The 24,596-nt window shown below is 40.0% G+C and overlaps 1 long non-coding RNA gene across 6 annotated transcripts in view; it reads right to left on the reverse strand.

Annotated features, from left to right (window-relative positions):
• The window catches only part of LOC119852110, a 326,795-nt gene that overhangs the window by 129,462 nt on the left and 172,737 nt on the right, over positions 1 to 24,596 (reverse strand). For all 6 annotated transcript variants that reach the window (XR_006278978.1, XR_006278975.1, XR_006278979.1 and 3 more), the window contains one exon: positions 19,284 to 19,413. This is a non-coding gene — a long non-coding RNA (uncharacterized LOC119852110). The remainder of the gene's footprint in view (positions 1 to 19,283; positions 19,414 to 24,596) is intronic.

The following is a 24,596-nucleotide window of genomic DNA, read 5'->3' on the forward strand; positions in this document are numbered from 1 at the left end:
AACCCAATATATAAATTTCCTTTTGTACTTGAAATGCCTTTATCAGATAAGATAGCTTTTGTTTAAACTGCTATTTTCAGCCTTTGCTTTGGAGGTTTTGAATATATACACAGTAAAGTAACTTGAGATTTCCTACCCTGTTTTAAAACATGTTTCTTCTGTCTGTTTGTATTTTGTAATTTCCTGTCAAATAACCTCACCATAATTAACTTTCCGGGCTCAAACCTACTTTTTTTTTTTTAACTATTCCCACTTCCTAAGGATGGTAATAAAATGCTGATTACATTTGGCTGTTATCTGTCCTTTCTTCCCCTCCTTTCTCCCTACCCGCCCCCCTTTGTCAAAACCAGCACTCAGGTTTCAATTCATGGTGGACTGAAAGAAGCACATAACATAAAGAGGAAGCAAATCAGACTGCAGGAATCCAGATTCATTAGAGTTTATTGGGTCAATCTGCAGCTGGATTGGAGCCAGACAATTAGGTAGTGCTGCTCCTGAAGTCTGGATGTGTCAGTCTCTTTCCAATGCTAAGTGAACTCCACCGGGCCCACAGTAACCAACACAGATCAGCCTGCTGCCCGGCTGTCTCCTGTGGTAGCAGTGGTGTGAGTGGGCGGAGGAAAACAAAGGGAGGGCTTATGTCCCCAAGGAGGTGGAGGGGGACCACAGCAATGTGCTGCTTCTCCAGTTCAGTTTAAAAATTATTGAAACAGGCTGATTTGGCTGATTTATGTATTTCTTTTTGCATCATCAAAATCACAAAACATACAAGCAACATTTGCTTTTTTAGGTAAATAAATGTCTCTCTTTGCTTACTATATGATATTTTCCACAAAGAAAATTAATGTTGTCATGATATTTCTACGTACTCTGACAAAAACATTATTATGTGGTAATCTATTAAATATGAAGGAGATATGTCTCCTGCTTTCTTTCCAACTCTAACCCTTCTACTTTCCCTAGTGATACTATCTCTTCCTATGTACTTACCAACCCCTATTTCCCCAAATCTCTACCCCTCATTGTCTTCTGGCTCCTTCCCCTGTCCACTATCCTCAAAAACCTCAACTCCACCTGCTACTCCAGCTATTGCCCATCTCAGAGTCATTCTCCTCTTTAATCTGTAAACTCATTGTATGTGCAGTCTACAGCCCATGCATTCACTTCCTCTGCTACAACAAACACGATCTTGGATCCCTTCCAATCTGACTTCCATTGTTTCTGCTCTACTTAAACCACTCTCACTAAGGTCTCTCATGACCTCTTCCTGGCCAAGTGTCAGGCATTCTACTCAATCTTCAACATTCTTGGCCTCTCTGCTGCTTTTAATACTCTTGATCATCCTCTCGTCCTTATCCTCATTGGGCTTTTGAGACACATGGCTAGTTCTCCTCCTACCTCTCTGCCCATTCTTTTATTATCTCTGTTGGTGGAGTGCTCTCCGTCTACTGCTAAAAGCTGTGCCACTGTATCACTTCCGTACAGACACTCACAATAGCAACGGGAGTGATTCTCCCATCACTGTAGTAAATCCACCTCCCTGAGAGGCAGTAGCTAGGTCAACAGAAGAATTTTTCCATCAACCTAGCACTGTCCATACGGGGACTTAAATTGGCTTAACTACACCGCTTGGGGGTGTGTGGATTTTTCATATGCCTGCACAATTTAGCTGGGTCAATATAATTTTCTAGTGTAGACCAGCCCCAAGTTACTTTGGTAGTTTTTAAAGCCTGTCTGTCTGTCCTTGACACTCTGCTCTTCTCATTTTACACCCTTTCTATGGGTAGTTCTTGGTTTCTCTGTTGAGTCTGCCAATTAGTGCAAACCACAGGAATGAATTTGTACTGGGATGCACCAAATTCATTTCTTAAGGGGACTACCAAATAAATATTCATTATATTGAGAACAACTTTCAGTCCCCATTGAGCTGGCTGGATTAAAATAGAGGTGAAAGGCTTTGTAGTCATTAGGTATTGGGGGACTGGATGTCTCAGGACATAAGTGATCATTTATCATTTTAGCTCTGTATCTGGCATGGGTGTAACTGCTTCTGGAATACTGTGTCCAGTTCTGGTGCCCACAATACAATTTTTGAAGCTGTTGATAAACTGGAGAGGGTTCTGTACCCACCTCTGCCTGAAGTGACCTAGTATAATTTTTCATTTACTTTATTTCTACAAGGGGGTCAATTATAGTTACCCTTAGGGTAGGCTTATGAGGTTTGGTAAGTAATAACATTTGTATGTAAACTGCTCAGAAAAAGTAATAGAGATGAGATGAGAAGAGAACTTGCTCCCAGCTCAATGCACCTCTTCATAGGCTAAAGGGCATTTGGTCTCTCACATTTTGTCTGAGGAACAAACTTCTCAGCAGAAACAAGAATTTTTTTTTAATTTGGGTTTGTTTTGGAGGGGAAGGGAGAGGTGAACTATACTATAGCAAAATCCATAATTACAATTGCACATGAACCCTTGGCAGAATATTGTTTTTCAGAAGTTTACTAGATCTATGTTTCCTAAATTTATTTCAGTCAAGAAATGCACTTCCAAAATGGATGAACACTTCATGTGGCTGCTTTAAACAAGATCATCTCACTCTGTAAATAAGAAGTGGTTAAAGGAATTCACTACAGAAATCAGTCACATTAATCAGATAGATACAGCAGACTGATGTAGGGCCATTAGAGTTGTCTAAACAGTTTTGTTAACCTTTAACAAAAATGTGAGGGAACACATGGTGGACTAGTTCACCGTTAAATAGATATGAGGTACACTTTTTTGTGATGTAATGCATGTATCGTTTATCTTGTTCCTCTTAATTTTGCGAAAAGGAAAAACAAAATAAAATTAGTCAATATAGGACAATTTATAGCTACATGTTTCTTTTGTATAAGTTCATCGTAGGCTATAGACAGAGACAGACAGTGAAGGAAATACATGTTTACACAAGCGCAGATAGCCTGAGATGCACTGAAGCAGACAGACATTATTAGTCAGCATAAAAAGCAAAAAAGAATCATCAAAATATCTGATTAGAGAGATATTTCAAAGGATTTCCTCTAGCGTTTTTGGTAGGATCACTGTGTGCTTTACAGCTGGTCACCACAGCATTGCAGAACAGCACTTACACCAGTAGGTGAAATGAGGCCACTGCCTGAACACCGACATGTGCTCCACTCGATCTGCTTCCTCAGGAGTGCTCCCCACTGAATCTGGAGGACCAGGAACTGAGCAAACAGACCTAATAAGGTGACAGCTGCCAGTACCGGGAAGGGAGAGAATGGCCCACAAGCAAGAGGGCAAGAAAATGCTGTTTTATTCCCCCACCCAGCCCCACTCTTCTCTGAGAAAGGGAAGAGGGAAGCTATCTAAAGAGTGATCAGTGTGGTGAAAGGAGGAGTTTGGTTTAGTATTTCCCCAGTCTAGCCAAATCAGGGTGCCTCTACCGAATAGCCAAATTTTGCTATCCTTACAATGAGCAGTACTTTACTCTGTGTATAGTCCCACTGAAATCAGTTCTACAGTGACTTTGCATTATACCCGTCGGACTCTTTGTTGGGTAAGGGACTATTAAACCTGAGTAGCAGTAGCCTAGTCAGGCTCAGTATTGCCAATCCCAAGCATTCAAAACCATGAGTCAGACCCTGAGGGTACATCTATGATCGATCTATCAGGGATCGATTTATCACGTCTAGTGTAGACGCGATAAATCAATCCCCGATCGCTCTGCCATCGACTCCTGTACTCCACCACAACGAGAGGTGGAAGTGGAGTCGATAGGGGAGCAGCAGCAGTCACATCAGGATGCGAGGTAAGTTGACCTAAGATACTTCGACTTCAGCTACGCTATTCTCGTAGTAGTGTAGACCAGGCCTAAGAAACATGAGATTGACTTAAAAATAAAAAGAACCAAAAAATGTTTTTAAAATCTTATTTGCTTTCTTAGCACTGGGTTCATGATTTTCTCCACAACCACTAGGGCTAGAAACTTCTTAAGTGAAAGCTGGAAGGCAATCACTTGCCTCCAGAAGCAGGAGCTTTAAGAGAAAAACCAAATTTCATGACAGTTGGCCACAGCACAGGCTCTGTGAAAAAGCATGCTTTTGCCAATCATAACACTAACTAGTATTGAAATAAAAACCTCATGTTTACATAAATGTTTGTTTAAACTTGGATTTGATTTTCTTATTTGTTTTGTTACACAATCTGAAGGAGTACAAATTCACAAGTAAGCAGCTAATGAAGATGTTTAGGTGCTGAGTGCTAGAAACGTCTACATTTTAAAGACGTTTTCAGAGGTAGGGTACCAGGGCAAATCAAAGGGATTTAATTTCTACCTGCTATGGATTTACATCTTATTTTTACCACTTTGTTTTTGTCTACAGACATAGGGCCAAATTCAGCCTGGTGTCAACTCTTATTGAAGTCACCGGGCCAAATTCCATAGTAGTGCAAGCACTAATATAAATTACAAATGGTGTGCTAAACTCTAAGTTACAATGGTGCAGCTCAGTTGGGGTCACTGGTATAAGTGAAAGGCGTACTTGGCCTGGTGTCAACACTCCTCTCTGTGTAAATTACAGCTGTTGATTTGTACAGATACTAAATCAATGCAGATTACACTATTTTACTATTTACAACCATTTTCTGGTCAGCTACACCTGGGATTCAATTCTTCCCAACAGGATACAAATAACTTCCAGTAATTTAAAAGGGAGTTACTCATATCCTACAAGGAGACAACTGGGCTCCAACATTTAACTTGCACAACTATTTACACCTACACTGAATTTGGCACTTGGTGTCTATGCCCACTATCAAGGCATAGGCTGCTTCCACTATTAATGTATGACTCTGAACAGTTATCTAATATCAATTAAAATAATTAGCCATTAGGCACCTGCCTAAGCAACACAAAGAATGACAGACACTTGAGAATTGGTTCACTCTTATCCTAGCCTTTTCTTAATGACCTGCAATTTTCATTGCTTTCTTCATTAAAAACCAACAGATAGCAACTATTGAAGCCAACATAAAGCTCAGTGCTGGGATTGCAGATATCTTGGCAGGGCCAGGTTTTCTGTCTCCTCCTATTAACACAATGTAAACCAATTCTTGATTTGAAAGGTCATAGGATCAGTCAGTACGGGTGAGCTTAATGTATTTGGAGCTGTCGGGCAGATACACTGAACTGGAGAAACAAGGCTTAATTTAATAACACTGCTGGTCAGGTTTGTAGTACTATCAATGGGTCACGTAAGCCAAAGACTAGGATGCTCTTCAAACAGCAAGGTTTCTATTAACTCTCACATGATATGCCCAGATGGGTATTTTAGGATTTATCTTTAAGCACTAAAAGAAAAAAAAATGGTACATGTGCAAATCAAAACTAAGGCTGCATATTCCATAGACTTGCAACTGTACATTAAAAATAAGCAAACTGTCATAATGTCATGTATGTCTTCCACAGTTTGCTTATTGGCAAAGTTTGGTCGACTCTCAAATTTAATCTGAAGTAAAACTCTCTCCTTTTGCAAATATTAATAGACAGCCTTGGTAACACAGAATCATAGAGATGTAGGGCTGAAAGGGACCTTGAGAGGTCATCAAGTCCAGCCCCCTGCACTGTAGCAGGACCAAGTAAACTAGGCCATCCTTGACAGGTGTTTGTCCAACTTAGGTTTAAAAGCTTTCAATCATGGGAACTCCATGATCTCCCTTGAAAACTTATTCCAGAGCTTAACTATCCTTATAGTTAGAATGTTTTTTCCCCAATATCTAACTTAAATCTCCCTTGCAGCAGATTAAACCCGTTACTTCTTGTCCTGCCTTCAGCCCTTCACATATTGGATCATCACCATCTTTAGAACAGCTCTTCATATATTGGAAGCCTATCCGTGCCCCCCGCCTCCCCCCCAGGTCTTTTTTTCTCAAGACTAAACATGCCCATTTTTTTAAAAAACTTTCTGCACAGGTCAGGTTTTCTAAACCTTTTATCATTTTTGTTGCTGTCCTTTGGACTCTTTCCAATTTGTCCACATCTTTCCTAAACTATGGTGCCCAGAATTGGACACAGTTCTCCAGCTGGGGCCTCACCAGTGTTGAGCAGAGCAGGACCATTACTTCCCATGTCTTACATACAACACCCCTATTAATAAACCCCAGAATCTTATTAGCTTTTTTTACAACTTCAGCACATTGATGACTCATATTCCATTTGTGGTCCACTATAAATCCCAGATCTTTTTCAGCACTACAACCACCCAAGACAGTTATTCCCCATTTTGCAGTTGTGCATTCGATTTTTCGTACCTAAGTGAAGTACTTTGCATTTGTCTTTACTGAATTTCATCTTGTTGACTTCAGACCAATTCATCAAGATCATTTTGAATTCTAATCCTGCCCTCCAAAGTGCTTGGAACTCCTCTCAACTTGGTGTTATCTGCAAACTTTATATGCACACTCTCTACTCCATTATCCAAGTCATTAATGAAAATATTATGTAGTATTGGACTCAGGACTGATCCCTTCACCATCCCACTCAATGTACCCTCCCATTTTTAGAGGAAACCATTGATAACTATATTTTGAGTATGACCTTTCAACCAGTTGTGTACCCACCTTAAGTGTAATTTCATCTAGATCACATTTCTCTAGTTTGCTTATGAGAATGTAATATGGAACTGTGTCAAAAGTCTTACTAAAAATCAAGTTTCAGAGTAGCAGCCGTGTTAGTCTGTATTCTCAAAAAGAAAAGGAGTACTTGTGGCACCTTAGAGACTAACAAATTTATTTGAGCATAAGCTTTCGTGAGCTACAGCTCACTTCATCGGATGTGATGAATGTTCCGATGAAGTGAGCTGTAGCTCACGAAAGCTTATGCTCAAATAAATTTGTTAGTCTCTAAGGTGCCACAAGTATTCCTTTTCTTTTTGCTAAAAATCAAGGTATATCATGTCTACTTCCTCCCCACTTCCAGTAGGTTAGTAATCCTATCAAAGAAGGAAATTAAGTTGGTTTGGCATAATTTATTCTTTACAAATCAATGCTGGCCATTCCCTATAACCCTATGATTCTCCAGGTGCTTACAAATTGATTGTGTAATAATTTCTCCAGTATCTTTCCAGGTATTGAAGTTAGGCTGACTGGTCTATGCCGGACCCGTAGTGCCACCAGATCTCAAATGTACCATGAGGACCAGTTATCCAAATAGAAGCATTTTATATATAAGTTTTGACCATATGGCTCTCTTTGCACATACTTTCATATAATTAAATAAATAAAAATATGTAGATAAAAAATTAAGCTATGATGAAAATTAATAGTGGTCACTCCATGGAAGTCCTTAATTAAGAGTGCAGTGGTACAGAGGGAGACTATGTCTACCCTAAGGGTTATTTTTAATTCTCTTACCATCAGTCTAGTGCACCCACTGTTCCTGGTACTGGTGGTAGAGCAATTCAGAAAACCCGTAGCATAGCCAAGGCCAGAAAAAGAGAGAGAGAGAGCAACTTACTGAGGGTCTGGTTCTGCCAACCCTACTCACAAGGGATACTCTGTAGGTAGTTGTGTTGAGTAAGGCACTGCTCAGCATGAGTAAGGGTGGCAGAGTCAGTCCCTGAAGGATTAAAGCACTGCTGTTCTGCTCCACTGCTCACTCTTAAAAGGCTATTGCCACAGACCTACTGTGGCAGGTAAAAACAGCAGCTGGGAGGCCTTCCTGCCTCACCTCACATACAGTTCTAAATAAGCAGCCTTAGTCTTCTGTGAGGTCTGACATTATCATTACACAGATCTCTATAAATAAAGAAATATGAACGGCTGGTGTCTGGATAGCCCTGTCTCCCTTTGTGACTAAGAAGCTGTGTTTTAGGGCCTACTTGGCTTGCCCTGAAGGCTTCCCAGGGTGTTGTATAATAAAGATGATTGAAATGCAGACTATGTCAACAGACACTTCCTTTAAGAGAGGTAAACAGTAGGACAATACCTCACTCATCAAAAACAACCAGACACACCTATGGGGTATACAAAGCCAGATGAAATCCCTTTGTGTGGGCGGGGGAGAGGGGGATCTTCAAAAAGAAAATATTTTTGCAGATTTAATATAAAAAGAAGAATGTGCTGGCAACACCCACGATGATGTCATATCAGCTGCTCATTCCAGGTCAAATACAGTGTGACAGGAAGCATGAGACTCAATACAAGTATGACCCCATGATCTTACTGCCGTTTTTTCCCAGAGTGGAGTACTGAGAGACACCCAGTGGAAAGAGCATATTTGGATAATACATCTTAGCAACACAGTCTTTTCAAAAAACATTATGCCATTACATGAAGAAAAAAAAATAATGATATGCCAAAGTGCGCTCTCATGACTGCTCCTGTATTATAAAGTCCTGACAATCCCAAAGATCATATTAAAATTAATATTCCCCTGCAATTTCTATATTGCCATATCAACAGGATATGGAAGGATATCAAATGGACAGTTGTTTTCAGCCACCCAGCTTAGAGAGACAGATAGTAGCGTATCATAACATGAAACGCTGAAACATGGCCGGTTTCAGAGGAGCAGCCGTGTTAGTCTGTTTCCACAAAAAGAACAGGAGTACTTGTGGCACCTTAGCGACTAACAAATTTATCTGAGCGTAAGCTTTCGTGAGCTACAGCTCACTTCATCGGTTGCAGCATTTTTAGTAGCAATCAAGACGTCCAAACAACTGAATCATAACTCCTGAGAAAAAATGGTGACCCATTCAAAAATCTATTCATTTTCCAAGTTTCTACTTCTCTATTTCTGAAAAAGAGTTTTATTTAAAAAAAAAATTGTTTTGAGGTTTTCCACCCTAATAGCTCAACCAGTTCAAAATCATCATTTTGGGGGAAAGGAACAAGAAGGAAGAAAGTCAGACCTCAGTTACTGGTGGTGCTTCTTTTATCTGCTGATCTAGGCCCTTACCAAGTGTGTCTTTCTTTCTCTTTCTTTCCACTTAAGTAGAAATTCTGCAGCTGTAGCAAAAAGCAGAACCTGACAGATCTCTCTTATTCCAAAAAAGGCTTTAGTCTCTCTGCTAGAGTATATAATATTACATATTTTATGTAATTTAATGAAAAAGTCATTTTTACTATTAAAAATGTCAGAAGTGAAGGGTCAACCTCATAACAAAAAGACCAGGTTTGGGCTTCTTTAGCAAAACTACACAGGACTCGTGCCACATGCCTTGCTTATGACTTCTACCGCACTCCCTGCCCCTGCGTCATCACTGGGAAGTTTTAACATGCTCAGCAGTTACAACAGTAATAATGAGCCAATGCTAATTGCAAACCTTAAGTGACTGGATTACACCATAGGCAAGAATGGGGGGGGAGGAGGGAAACGGGTGTCTCTGCTCTACCTGAAGTATGTAAAGCGGAATCCCAGCAGGAACAGGGGTTGCACTCATGTAGCAATGGGAAAAGTAGATCCTAAAAGTTGCTTTTTATATCCAACACATTCACACTTATTCTAAGACAAACAATTAACATTAGTTTGCCAGCACTGCCCTTGTTTCCTCAGATGGATAAGTTTTCAGTGTTTTTATAGCTCACCACTCATTATATTTTGCTCATTTGCAAGTATTAAATGATCATCTGCATAGAGATGATGATGAGCATAATAGAAGAGTAATATTCATAGAAGATAAAACACAGTGGGTAGTGGATTCTAATAAAGAGCCAATGAACCGGTGTGAACCGGCTCTTGCTTCTAAATTAGGGCTCACCATACTTTGTTGTACTCTTTCTGGCTACTTTAAAAAGAAGAATGACAGCAAAATAATTGGAACATGAACAGCAATATAAAGGGGTGCAAACTGATTAGTGTTTCTATTCTTTTTATCATGGGGTTTATTAAGAGCCTAACCAGTCCACTAAAACAGTATAATAAAATTACAGACAATTTAATGTAAAGGCTTTTTTTTAAGTAATAAATTTTAGTTTTTGGGTATTTTAATGCACTCATATCTTCAGCCAGTGGGCTTTTTCACCACCAGTCAGATGCTATTATTGAACAGGACTGTAAGAAATGTGCATTTAGGGGTCAGTTCACACAAACTCAATACAGGAGTTGCCATGGGAAGGAAACTTCTAGTGTAATATCCAAGAACCACATCCCATCACCCCTCCTAGCCCTGAAGATATGGGCTATGTCAGGCTTTACTTTTGATGTCTTGTGTGTGTCTTGGGGAGGGGAGCCTGACCACCTGTTCCATCCTGGGGACATATGGCCCTCCCTGCTGTACCTTGGGTCCTCAAACAGTACCAAGATGGCTGCTATTCCCAGCAGGAGAGTTGCCTGGTTTGGAACGCTGTCTCTCCCAAACCTTTCCAGGGTCTTTGGAGTCAATACACCTTGCCCCACTCGCTTCCCACTATATAGCAGGGAAGCACTGTAGTTGTCAGCCACCTTCCAGACTGGGCTCAGCATCACAGATATCCTGTAATCCTTAACATGGCTGCTACAGAATGATTAAGGCAAAGAGTCCTAGGGCTTCTCTTCTTTACATTCTAGTTTTAAGGAATTATGGGTATCTGTCCCTGAGCTCACTAGAGCACCACTCTGGCTCTTTCTTCACATTTGTTTTCCTGTTTATGAGGAAAGATTATCCGCTTTTACACTCAGGGAGGTAGTGACTGATAGCAGGTTGTCCTCTGTCTCCTTCACCACCATCCTTAGATATGTACAACAAACAGGTTGGGGAGTGAAGATGTAGTAAGTAACCCAGCATCCCACAAAAGACCACAGCAGGAGGCTTCTGGTTTTAGGACTGAGTGAGAAGAATATAGGCCACACGCATCTCTGTCCCCAAAGACAGGCAGGGAGCAGGCATCACAACTTTGCAACTAAACATAACACCATCACAACTTGGCAAATGATGGAGCTGATATTCACTGATAAAAGAGGATCTGAATCCACCCTAATTTCAAGGGGGGGGGGGGGTAGATTCTAGGCAAAGTGTTTACAGAGCCCTAATGCTGAACTTTGTATGCCAGTTTTATAACCTGGTTTGTGGTGATCTATTATGATTAAAGATACAACGGCTGATGTGAGTATTGGCCTTCGTTAGCAAATTATCTGAACGCTGACAATAGGAAAGCCATATGTGCATATTCCTGTAGCTACATGCGTACAGTAATTATGGCATAGGTTAGTAGTAACACATGCCTCAGGTACTGTACTTGGTCAGGCATGAGGCTCACAGAATACCTCTGATTAAGACTTCAAACTCCAGAGTGCCTTATTGCTCAGACAAAACTGGCAGCCTATTTTGTAAATGCATATAAGATTCTACTAAAAGAAAACACTGTGTAGATATTTTACAGAATGAAATTTAGTTTATGGCAGGGAAACCAGAAACACAAATAAGAAAAACAATTCTAATTAATATTTTTCCTGTTTTGTTTGTAAGTGAATTAATTCCAAGGTAGATTTTTAAAGACTACACTGCATTTATACAAAAGCCTGACAGTTTCCACTGAGATGCATGCTTTGCCCCAATCTCTGTTCACTTGGCAGGCACTTTGGGTAAGCTGGTACCACTCAGTGAGAAACAAGGGTTGCTTGATACAACAGAAATCAGTCCCTTAATATTCCCTCACACAAGTAATCCTTACTCACGCAAATCGTCCAGCTGGAATCATGTGATTAAGGGTTGCAGGACCTGACCCATCTATAGCAATTCATAACAAAAAACCAAGTTAATTCTTTCAATTCACAAATCTAAAGGGTTTTCAAAATGGGGCCATATTGAAAAGCTTCACAAAAGTATATTTTTCTGAAAAGGTTCATTTCTATCTGAATGGCACTGACTGTTCAGCAGTTGTTTTTGAGAGAGCTGGTTCTTGCAAGGCCTTTAATGCTACAGTATGACCTGGGAGATCACAGATAGTGAATGTAATTACATTGCTTGATATATTATGCCATCTACTATTGTTTATATTAAAGTAGTGCTTAAGATGTTGCATAGACATATGGGAAGGCATGGTCCCAGTGAAGAGTTTATATTCTGTAAGACAAAAACCAGAGGAAGGGGTAGAAGAGCTACTACATACAAGGGTCTGTTCCCCTTCTCCTTCCACTGTAGCAATGCCCCTCAAGTCGTGTCCTCAAGTTCTTAACTCATAAAAGTTAAACTATTACTGCAGAATGTTTCCATGGTGGCATAGCAATTTCTGGAGGATACAAATAGGAAGCCTTCCCTGGTTGTGTTTAGGCCAGTGTTGCTCACTAAAGTTCTGGAGATTCTGGAGATACTTCATGACACAATCTGTGCTACCCACTGTACTACCTACTTCTGAAAGCCAACAGGGAAGAACTGGGTCCACAGCTGGTGGAAACTGTCAGCGCCTCCCCTGTGGAGGGCAATATCTCCAGCTGCTATAAAGGAAACTGTGGCAGGCCCATTACTCAGAAAAAAAATCAATTGATAACAATGTGGCCAAATATCATCCAAGATCTAATCTTCCATTCCTGATTGATTATTGACAAGTTTGTGGCCAATTCTCAGAGCGCTTAAATGCCTCAAAAAGAAGAGGAGTACTTGTGGCACCTTAGAGACTACCTTATGAGCTACATAGTCACGAAAGCTTATGCTCAAATAAATTTGTTAGTCTCTAAGGTGCCACAAGTCCTCCTTTTCTTTTTGCACATACAGACTAACACGGCTGCTACTCTGAAACCTTAAATGCCTCAATTATCCTTGTTTCTTGTCAGTCTGAGTACAGCCCAGAAAATGGTCAGTCTCTCCCTAGCGATGGATGGCCATGCCAATATATTAGATCTGTCCATACCTTGTATAAAGTGGTTCATGTGGTGATGTGGAGCCAGGAGCCAGTGAGAAGCCAGTGGGGAGGCTAAGGCAGGCACAGGCTGGAGAAGATAAGGTTAGAAGGGATCAGACTTGTGGGATGGACAAAGGGTCAAATGGACAAAGGGTCAAATGGAGAGCACGCTCTCCTCTAGAATTTGGAGCTGAATCTAGGATTCTGAGTCTCAATATTCCTTTGCTATCAACAAAGATCTGTGACATGCGCTAGCAAAGTGTGTGTCTCATCCCATTCAAGTGGCACATCCACTCGAGTAACATCAGTTGACTACTGCTACCAGTTTCTCTTTTACCTCAAGTGGCAGAGGTCCAAATCCTGATGATGACCCAATCTGGGGGTCAATATGAGAGTATTTGTTTTTTAATTCTACTTTAAAAAAAACTAGGAAATTACTGTGATTGATTGGATCACAGAAACCCCCTGGGGGCTGCCAACTGATATGCCAAGACTACTTCTGCCCCTGCTTTCTTGCCCTGGCAGCTTGGGACTTCGGTGGCCTCCCTGGTTGGAGCCAGACCCGCTAGCCTGCTGCAAACCGAGACCCAAGTCTGAACCATGTCCCCTAACAGCTGTAGGCTTAAACTGAAAGCAGCTTAAGAAGTGTTCCTGTCTTTAACACTCAGATGCCCAACTCTCAGTGGGGTCCAAATCTCAAATAAATCTGTTTTACCCTGTATAAAGCTTAAACAGGGTAAACTCATAAATTGTTCGCCTCCTATAACACTGATAGAGAGATATGCACAACTGCTTGCCCCCGTCCAGGTATTACTACATACTCTGGATTAATTAATAAGTAAAAAGTGATTTTATTAAATACAGAAAGTAGGATTTAAGTGGTTCCAAGTAGTAACAGACAGAACAAAGTGAATTACCAAGCAAAATAAAATAGAACACGCAAGTCTATGTCTAATACAGTAAGAAAACTGAATACAGATAAAACCTTACCCTCAGAGGTGTTCCAGTAAGCTTCCTTTTACGGACTAATCTCCTTCTAGTCTGAGTCCAGCAATCACTCACACCCCCTGTATTTACTGTCCTTTGTTCCAGTTTCTTTCAGGTATCCTTTGGGGTGGAGAGGCAACTCTTGAGCCAGCTGAAGACAAAATGGAGGGGTCTACCAGGGGTTTAAATAGACTTTCTCTTGTGGGTGGACACCCCCCCCCTTCCCCTATGTAGAATCCCAGCTACAAGATGGAATTTTGGAGTCACATGGGCATGCATGACTCATAACTTACAGGCAGCAGCCATGGTTCACGTGCTACCTTGAACATCCCCCATGTAGACTTCTTATGTGGACTGGAGCCTTCCAAGATCCATTGTCCATTAAGTGATTGGGCACTTAACTTGCAAATTCCTTTCTAAAGAAGCTGACCAAATGCCTTACTAAGGCTATTTAAAATCAAACAAGTATACAGCCAATATTCAGAACTTCAAATACAACGACACATGCATACAAATAGGATGAATATATTCAATAGATCATAACCTTTACATAGATATGTTACATAGCATATGTAGCATAAATCATATTCCAGTTATGTCATATATATACACATTCATAAGCATATTTCCATAAAGCCTTATGGGGTGCACCGTCCCAATTATATACAAAAAAATACATTAAAAAGAACATTAAGGTTGCAAATCATCTCAAAAGTTAGGAAATGGCAGAATTTAGTTTGCCAATGCAAACTTAATTCAGCCCCTTGTACATATGCATAATGATATAATTTTTAACATAACATAGTATTTTCCCATAGGACCCCTGCCTCATTCATTGCACAGGTGGACAGTGCCCAAAGAATAAATGTAGTGAATAAGGCAGTTATCTGTGGGAACTCTATCTCATTTGTTGCAAAGTCAGAAGGTGTGTACTGAATAAGGCAAAGTACTGCAGGAAGAGGAAGGTCAGTTTCATGGTCAATTGAAGTTAATGGGAGGTCTGCTCTGAATATATAAAGTGCTATACCTTACAAAGTACTCTTAAAAAAATCAGACCCAAAGCATCTTTTTGGGCACCAAGATTAGCAGATGCTTTTGACATTACTCTCGCTGTGCCTCAGATCCCATCTGTAAAAGTGGAATAACAACTTTAACTCAGGGGAGTAAAGGAGGGGGGCAGGGATTGTAAAGATAAATTCATTCCTATCTGTGAAGTATTCACATACTACAGTGATCAGCGCCATGAAAACTCCATGAGGAAATTAATAATTCTGCATTCAATGCAGGTTTTGAAGAGTGTGCAGCCACCCACTGAATGACAAAACAAAATATCAAATAGCTACCCATTCAATAAGCCCTATCCATTCTGTGCACTGAATGAAATAGGAGCTTGTGATCATGTGATTAAAAGACTACCATAATGCATACACACAAGGGGTTGAATTAAGTTTGCTTAGGCAATTTCAGTTCTGGCACTTCTGAGTGCTTGACTTTGCAACACTAAAGTTCCTTTAACATAATTTTCTTACCTGTAATTTAGGCATTATATAATTTACATTTCTAATGTGAAAGATAAAACCTAGACATGTATATGTGTATATAATTAATACATTAGTACATATTATACGCACGTGTGTACACTCGTGCACATGCATAAATGTTAATTAGAGTAGTAACAAGGAGCAAGACCTGAGACTAATAAAAAGTTAAAGAAAAGATTGTGTCCCCAATGCTCTATTGCATTTTTAAGAAACTCTAGGAATACACACAGCTTCAGTAAAACCTCTCGTATGACTTTCTTTAGTTGCCCTAAGTTTTAAAGTAATTTCCAAACCTAAAACACTTGTCACCAAAATAGATGTAAATTAAACATACTAAATGCAAACAGAAATACACATACTTCACACATTCTAAAGAAAATCTATGCTTTTAAATTATGGAGTCATAATGTACAGCAGTTGACCAGCAAGCCAGTTTTTTACTCACAGTCCTGAAAAATAGCTGAGAGAGGCTAATACTAACATGTTTTCATTTTCATTTCAAACTCTGGTACCAATTCAGCTAATACCACATTGTATGATCTCATGCTGCTATAAGAGCCAAAAGTTTCACTTGAAATCTTTTCAATTATCAGATCTGGAAAGCTTTTCAATCACTTTAGTTTGAGAAGGATTACAAAAAACAAAACAAGACCAGAGATAAGAGGCCAGGGGCTTGAAACATGTATCACTCATCACACTCTTCCATCTGATGCTAAGTTAACATCTTTACAGATTCAATAGAATTACCTACCTATCTTTTAATGAAGAGATTAAAACCAGAAAATTAAAAACTGAATCTTTGGGGTTAGCAATTAAAACCTAACAACAAGGGCATCCAATCCTTATGGAGTAGAAGGGCTAGAAATGGAAACATCCAGAGTAGAAGGGAGATTCCCAGCTTCCCAAAAGGATATTTGCTTCTAGCTCTGGAAAACTCCAAAATATTGACTTTAATGACATTTTTGTGAATGAAAACATTTAGGTAATTGTTTTTTAAAAAGTAGCGTGTTTTTTTTTCTCCTCTAAGCCTTGTATAGTTGCATTCAGACCACCTAAGGAACCTGGCTTTGCCTTTGGAGGGACACTAGTAGTAGTTCCACTGAAAAATTTCAAGCACTCACTAAAACATTCCCAGAACAATTAAACGTGTGGCACATGATGGTGTGGTTTAATGTAAAGATTTTACTGGCATTCATTATGAATGACCCACCCTGGCTACCCCAATCTCATGCTGATGATTCCCTTAATACCATACCTCTGCTAGATATTCTGCCTATACAGAATGCCCACAAAGTGGTTATTGTTAAATGAGCAGTGGACCAGAAAGTTCCAAATATGAGCGTATCTGATATAATTGCACAAGTCAGGACTCAATAACCAGTTGTTAAAATAATGCAACAAAAATCCTTTCATAAATCAATGGGCTGGGTCTTGGTCCCATTAATTCAATAGCAATTTCTCCATTGACTACAACAGGAGAAAGAGCTAATACAATAACTTTACTTAAAAAAACTAGACTGAAGTATGTATCCTGTAAAACTAAATTTAAATCTAAATCTTATCCCCTCCCCTCAAAAAAACAAAACAAAACAAAAAAAAAACAACCACGAGCAAGCAGAACAGTAAAGGAATTTACTGTATGTTAGTAATTGTTTTTTTAAGTATTCTTGTAAAGTCTTTTGAAAGTCACCAAATGTACAAAACATTAAACAAGGCTCCACACAAATCTCGATTTTCAAATAATATCTCAAATCACTCAAGCTTGGGTATGTAGCTTCATAGGTCGTGATGAGTTACCTGGGTTGTATTATATGGTGTGTCTCTTGAAAATGTACACAAAAATATAGAAAATACTATAGTTCCCATTGCCTTAACCATACCTAAATTAAGATATATTGTGTACATGTGGGTACAATAGAAAAATATTTTGATTTTCTCACTGTCTAGTTGGGGAAAGATATTTAAATGCACAAGTGACAAACTATATTAATCAAATTGTATTCTCCACCATCCAATGGTTTCTGCCATTTACTATATAGTGGTGGGCAGAAATCAGACACACTGAATCCTCTCTTCACACCTTCTTTGGTACAGATCCCTTCTTTCCTGTTACCTAACATGCTTCCCTAGTGCAAAACCTGCTCTCCCACTACATCCTAAGGAGTTCTATCCTTCTGTTCTCTCCTCCCTGTGCAGAAATCTTTATCGCTGGATCTTCTCTTCTACCTCCTATTCTCCTAAATTCCCTCCACCGCCAGCTCTAGAAGCACCTTCATTGCAACCTACTCTCAATTACAGCCCATCAGAAAACATTTTACAAAAATGGTTGTCACTTATCGTTAAAACATAGTTCAATAGAAATTTTCCCCACCCGCTCCATTCTCTACTACTGCATCCTTCCATCTCTCACTGGCTTCTAGAGAACCTACATATGCTGGCCACCCACTCCCATTGCCTCTTTCCTGCACCCACCCAACTCCAGAGGCACAAACACAACATTGCCACCCATTTATTCTGTCGCCCTGTCCTGTCCCCTCACCCAGTTCCAAAGCTACTCCTTTCCTCCACTGTAACCTGCTCCTTATCAGAGCTTGCTTCCCTGCCACCACTGATCTTCCCTAACACACCATCAGCTGCTTCCTCACTCAGCTTCCTTCCCCCACTTGGTTCAAGAGACCTCCTTATGGACTTCCTCCACAACACCACTCCACAAACATCTCTTGCCCCACCTACACCACCACTGCCACCTCTTTTACTTTCTTACATACTTTCTGGTGCATCATTTCCCTTCTGCCAATACTACACAAGCAGCAGCATCTCACTCTGCCTATGTGTGAAGGAAAACTGACCCCTCAATGGTTGAAAAGGCCTTCTCTGAACCTAAGCTGTTCTGGTGATGGCTGTACTAATGCAAGCATGGGAAAGACTCATCCAAATTGCTAAAGAAACATGAAAGCTGTGCTGAATGGTTAACAGCACTACAGAGGAACCAGGAAAGACAAAATAAATATAAGCGTTAAAAATGTTTAAGTTCATATACCAATACTGCCAGCGGGTTGCTGGGCCTTGGTTTTACTAGTCCCTAATTATCAGCTGTCCTGCCACCATCCCACCATCCTTTCCTAACCAATCATAACCCCACAGAATTCAGAGCGTAGCTCCAAACGAAAGTGCTCCAAACTGAACATATCTGAATTTGGGAAGTTTGGGTCCAAAACTTGAGTACAAGCCCATCTCTACTCCTCTTTGAGCAGTCTGGTTTAATTTTTAATGACATATTTAGCTAAGGTGCATGCCTGAGGTGAGAATAATCAGTGTTACATTTAACACTGCAGCTGATATGGTTGTTGGAAGACGACCCACAACCTTGTATATGAAGAAGGAGGGGAGAAGAGAGACCAAAACAGCTTAAGGAGATCATTTTTTGAAATATCATCAGGAACTAGTTGAAAACACACACATATAGCCCAGCTGCAATACAGACAGATCCCTGACCAGTGTTAGCCTTTCTGATCTACTCATAAGCATATGCAGAAGTGTGATTGAACTCTATCTCCTAGGCTCCACCCTGAGCTCTAGTGTGATTAAGTTTTTCTTAGGACTGATTCAAGAAAAATTTAAATTGTCAGTTCAACTTCTTTGATTTCTTAACAAATAAAAGCTACTCAAATTACAAAGAGTGCTGCACTGAAGGGTGTTGGAAAGCTGAAATGCATGGGATTTATCAAAACCTCATGCCACTCTTTATAGAAACTCTCTTGTTACTAAAGAGGAAAAGTAAACTTTGAAGGTTGGTGCTTATAATTAAAGGGTCTGACTACAATAGCTGAAGTTTCTTCTATTCCCATTGGAAACCATGAGAGTTATATGTTCCTGTTTTGATGACAGGCCTCCCGAAGAAAGATCTGAGTTAATTATAAATTATCCCATTACTCACCCCAGGTGTCCCTCCTGGAGCAGGAAGGAACTACAGCACAGAGTGCTGCATGTAAATCCTTTGATCACATACACAATCCCACTTCAGAAACATAAATCCTCCTCTTTCACTATACTGACATGACTCATACCTGAAATGAAGAGAGAACAGGACACAAGCTCTCAGTTACCTTATGTCAATGGAAAAGTTAAAAAATAAAACATTTTAAACTAATTAGCTCAGTCCCCAGTATTTTCTTAAGCAGACACTGAAGTCAAATGCATTTCTGTAATTAAGTTTCAACAGCCCTTGATAAACACACATTTATAGGAAAAAACCTACATATTTCAAGCTAAGTTCAGCTAAAATAGAATGTCCTGTTACATATTGCAGTCTGAACATTGCTTCAATTAATAGAACTAGTGCAAAGTTTTTGTTAGGATCCCTTTCTTACAAAAACTTTCAAGAGCAGAAACATAACCAAGACTGTGCACTTAAGACTGGGCCTTAAAAATAAAATACATGTCACTGCAACAGAAAGCCAAAATATGTCTATGCAACACAAATACACCCTTACAATGGGTGTTTTTCATGGCTTCTGCACCCTTTTGTAGTCTGTTCTTAATTAATTGTATTTATTTATTTTACTACATCAATTCCATAAAAACAGGACCAATGTGCTATAGACAAACAGAAGTGGCCATCCTTTAATGGTTTTGGATGCACCAAAAGACAGATAGAATAACATGTCTCAAAACATTAGCCAGTTTCCATGCATTTCTTCCACAAGAGAAGGCACACTTTCACTATTTGTGAAGAGGAGAAAGATTTGCAAGCCAAATTGTAAAGGAGGACTTGTGGCACCTTAGAGACTAACAAATTTATTTGAGCATAAGCTTTCGTGAGCTACAGCTCACTTCATCAGATGCATGTAGTGGAAAATACAGTGGGGAGATTTTATATACACAGAGAACATGAAACAATGGGTGTTACCATACAGACTGTAACAAGAGTGATCAGGTAAGGTGAGCCATTACCAGCAGGAGAGCGGGGGGGGAGGGGAGAGGACATTTTGTAGACATTTTGTAGTGATAATCAAGGTGGGCCATTTCCAGCAATTGACAAGAACGTGTGAGGAACGGGGGAGGGGGGAGAATAAACATGAGGAAATAGTTTTACTTTGTGTAATGACACATCCACTCCCAGTCTTTATTCAAGCCTAAATTAATTGTATCCAGTTTGCAAATTAATTCCAATTCAGCAGTCTCTGGTTGGAGTCTGTTTTTGAAACAAGCCAAATTGTGTCAACAATAGCAGAATTAACAGAGTCTGGAGTGTTCAGCAAGACTTATACCTAAGTAAACACTAATAAAAATAAAATAAATTAAATGTGGAACACACTAGCACAACAGAGAGCTGACCCACGAAGCATCCTGGCCTGTCTGGTAAGTAGCCTACATATAGTTTCCTGAGCTGAGAGACCAGATCTGTGATTGTTTTAAGTTCTCTGGCTTTTTTTAAAATATACATTGTTGGAAGCCTGGGAACTCCAACCTCCCAATGATGTATAACAATATTTTCCAGCCCAACCAGTTCAGGCAGTATTAGACCTGAAAAAAAAATCACATAATTCTGAATACTAACTATCTTGCTTCCCCTACCTGCAATTCCAACCACATTTTAGTGACTGTTATCTTGAAAACCGATAGCAAAACCAACATTATTTACTTACAGGGCACTTTCCTGAACATTTTTGTAATTGTTGTTGAATTTGCACCATTACCAAGTACTACCATCTCAAATGCCTGCCAATAATCAAATTTGGTAACAAATCAACAACAGAACAAAAACTATGCCATGTTTCCCCAGCAGAATTAATGTTTTACAAGTGTTAATGTGTATCCATATTTCCTGAACTGTGCTGACTGTTTCCTTTTTACATTTTTTCAAACATTAAGTGTCTCATTCTTAATTTAAAATCAAATTCTGCTTTGAGATGCACACTCACGCAGAACTCTTATGGACGCCAGCGGGAATTGCAAAATGTATATATTTGAGGACAGAATTGGCCCAGGCTATTTAAATAAAATAGTACATTTATAAACATTTATGTAGCTATGGCACAAGTAAGATCAGTAAATTAATACCAGAAGGGGCCACCAGATCATTTAGTCTGACCTATATACATAGGCCAGCAACGCTATCCAGCTACCCACACACTAACCCAACCACTGAAATTAGACTAAAGTACTACAGTCCCCAGGAGACTAAATCACTGTGTTTTACAGGCAGAGTTGGGGGGGGGAGGGAGGATACACCAAAACCTGATGTAACAGATACTATTGACAGATGAGATTTTTCTTTACACACATGCACACACACACAATTTCACCTGAAAGAACACATGCAGTAAGAATTGGAAGAAAATAAACTTAAGTAAACATTCTTCTCTGAGATCACCAGAGCGTTAAGCGCATTTCTTTTAGCTCTTTGAACAATACAGTCTAAACCGCAGACGCTGAAGCCTGTCAGCTATGAAGTGTCCAAAGATTACACCTCAGCAACATACCCTTGAATCACATTCCAGTCCCACTTAATGATAGTAAAGTCAAAGAGAAGGTACTTTTGCTGAGAACACTGATGCCAAAAATGCCAGGGGAAAAATGTTTTCTACTGTGAGAAATCTTTCATTAGTTCTAAGGACAAGAAACATAAATATCATTTTTATATATGACGATTAAAATGTCACAATTGGTTAAAGTCAAAGAGGTCTTTTTAGCCTCCTGTATAACATTGTCATGGTCTCTGCCCAAAATTAAAAGGCTGGGAGTTAAAAGAAACTGGTGCATTACAAGCTTTCATATTAAAACAAACAACAACAAAAAACATGAACTAAGCAAATAAGAGGGCCCCTGGGGCTCCCAGACCTACCCAGTCGCCCCATGCTCCCTGTCCCTTGACTGCCTCCGGGACCCCCTGCCGCTTATCCAACTCCCCTCTCCCCACCCCCTTACCATGCCGCTCAGAGCACCAGGACTGGCAGCTGCGCCGCCTGGCCGGAGTCAGCCACGCCACCGCGCAGTCTAGAGCACCGGGGCAGGCCGGCGGCTCTCGCAGCTGTGCTGCCCGGCAGGAGCTCACAGCCCTGCCACCCAGAGCACTGGCAGCACGGTGAGCTGAGGCTGTGGGGGAGGGGGGACAGCAGGGGTGGGCCGGGGGCTAGCCTCCCTGGCCAGGAGCTCAGGGGCCGGGCAGAACAGTCCCGCAGGCCACATGTGGCCCACAGGCCATAGTTTCCCCATCTCTGATCTAGATACTAAAGCTATCAGGGAAAGACAAAAAGTTGACAAATTATACAAATGGATCTGACTCCACAAACTAAGCAACACCATCAAAAAGTATAGCCACAACATTTTTACCACTGTGGTTTATGAGAAAGATCCCATCCTGCACAGATGCAGTGGTGTAAGAGTTACATATGAGGTCACCGTCATGACAGTCTGGCAGCTTGAGGTTTATGTAAATGGGGTGGTTTGGTAACGTGCTATGAGTTTTTATATAATGATGTATACAGTGTAATGTTCTCCTGATATACTGAAATCATGGTCATAACAACTGTGTAGGAGTCTGCATGCTTTGTCCTTGCATATTTCTTTTAGTTCAGTTTGCACCTGAAGCAATTAGAGCACTTAACAGATAAAGATTTCCTCATAAACTTATCTGATTTTATGTGACTGAACATAAAATGCTGTGCTTAATGATCTTGCTGAGGAATGCACTGCACATTAAATCAGTAGTGGATAAATAAAAGATCATTAAAGTTCAGTCAGAATGCCCTGTCTTCAAATGCAAAACAACACATTTCTATTTGTAACAACTAAACCCTCAAGAAGAAAAAACCACACACAGAAGTTTATGAAAGAGTCTAAGGGATTGGACTTCTTTGGCAGTCACAACAAAGATTGCAGCTAGCTAGTATGTAGAAGCAATCAACATTAATCTTATTAATCATAAAAGTATTCCTTGGATCCTTGAATTTAATTATTGGTGCTCTGCTTGTGGACCAAGGGCATGTTCTGTAGTTCTGTAAGCCTCAGATGGAAGGGATCACCTATTAGAAGATTTTAACACTTGAAGAGAGTTCACTCTGAAAATTATCATAATGGCCCACTCCCCATACACTTTGAGCTGTCTGCCAAGAAAATTTCAAAGCCCAGCTGCCACCTGTATCTGAGACAGATTCTTCAAATACTGTATGCAGAGAAGCACACCTTAAAATGTGTCAGCAGCTGATGTGAACAAAAATAAGCCAGAAGTCTCTCAGTTGGTGCTGGAAGAATCACTTGGGACATATTCATCTGCCATACTGAGCAGAGTTAAAAATAAAAATCGAGAAGGGCACAAGAGTTGTGATGGGCTAAGGGCCAAATCTTGAGGTCCTTGTGCATGCTCAGCTCCAACCGAAATCAACAGAAATTTAGACCTTAGGATTTGTCTATAAAAATTCTAAGAACAACGTTTGCTAAAGGGCATCTCCTGGCCTCCATTAATGTGCATGAAAATCTGAACATGTAAAAAAATTTGTATACACAGGTGATTCGCACGCTTTCATCTGTGGGCTCAAATTTTAGGGTTCATGCAGGTAAAATCCACCATTTAAGTGAAATATACTGCATAATTAGAGGCCACGATTTGAAAATTTGGCCCTGAAAGTTTTCCTCATCTTGGGAGGTCTTATTATGCTAGCCTTTGGGTAAAGCAGACTAGCTGGCATTAAGATTTAAGATCATCACTGAAAAAGAGAAAAGTACATTTCATTATTTATAACATCTCTGTTGAACGTATTCAAAGCGCTGACATCTTTATGTAAGATCCAAGACAGTGACAGTGTAAAAAAGGAGAAAGAGAGAGAGAGAGATGTAAACTTCTGTTCACTTCACTTTTTACCTAGCCAACATGCCCAAGTTTCTTGTGGCAGCTGCCTAACAGAATAATAAAATCAAGGTATACGCTTGAGTTGTAAGGTGAATTTCCTTCTCTCCGCACAAGCTTTACCATCTAGTAGGCCACAACCACTTAACAGTCTTTAATACTTTATTTAAAACAAGGCAGACAGGAAAAAAAAATCACAAGAAAACAAATCAGCCAGGCCCAAGCCTCCTTTTGAGACGCTTGATACAGTCACCTATATTACATGTGCTTGTTTATCATCAGTATGTACCGAAGGGAGATACAGGAAGTATCAGCTGCTTGGTTGGTTGGTGATCTTAGGACCATTTAAAAAAACAAACAAACAAACAAACAAACAAACAAACAAACAAACAAACAAACAAA

The sequence above is a fragment of the Dermochelys coriacea genome, chromosome 2 (genome assembly GCF_009764565.3).
Source record: "Dermochelys coriacea isolate rDerCor1 chromosome 2, rDerCor1.pri.v4, whole genome shotgun sequence".
NCBI classification, from domain to species: domain Eukaryota; kingdom Metazoa; phylum Chordata; order Testudines; family Dermochelyidae; genus Dermochelys; species Dermochelys coriacea.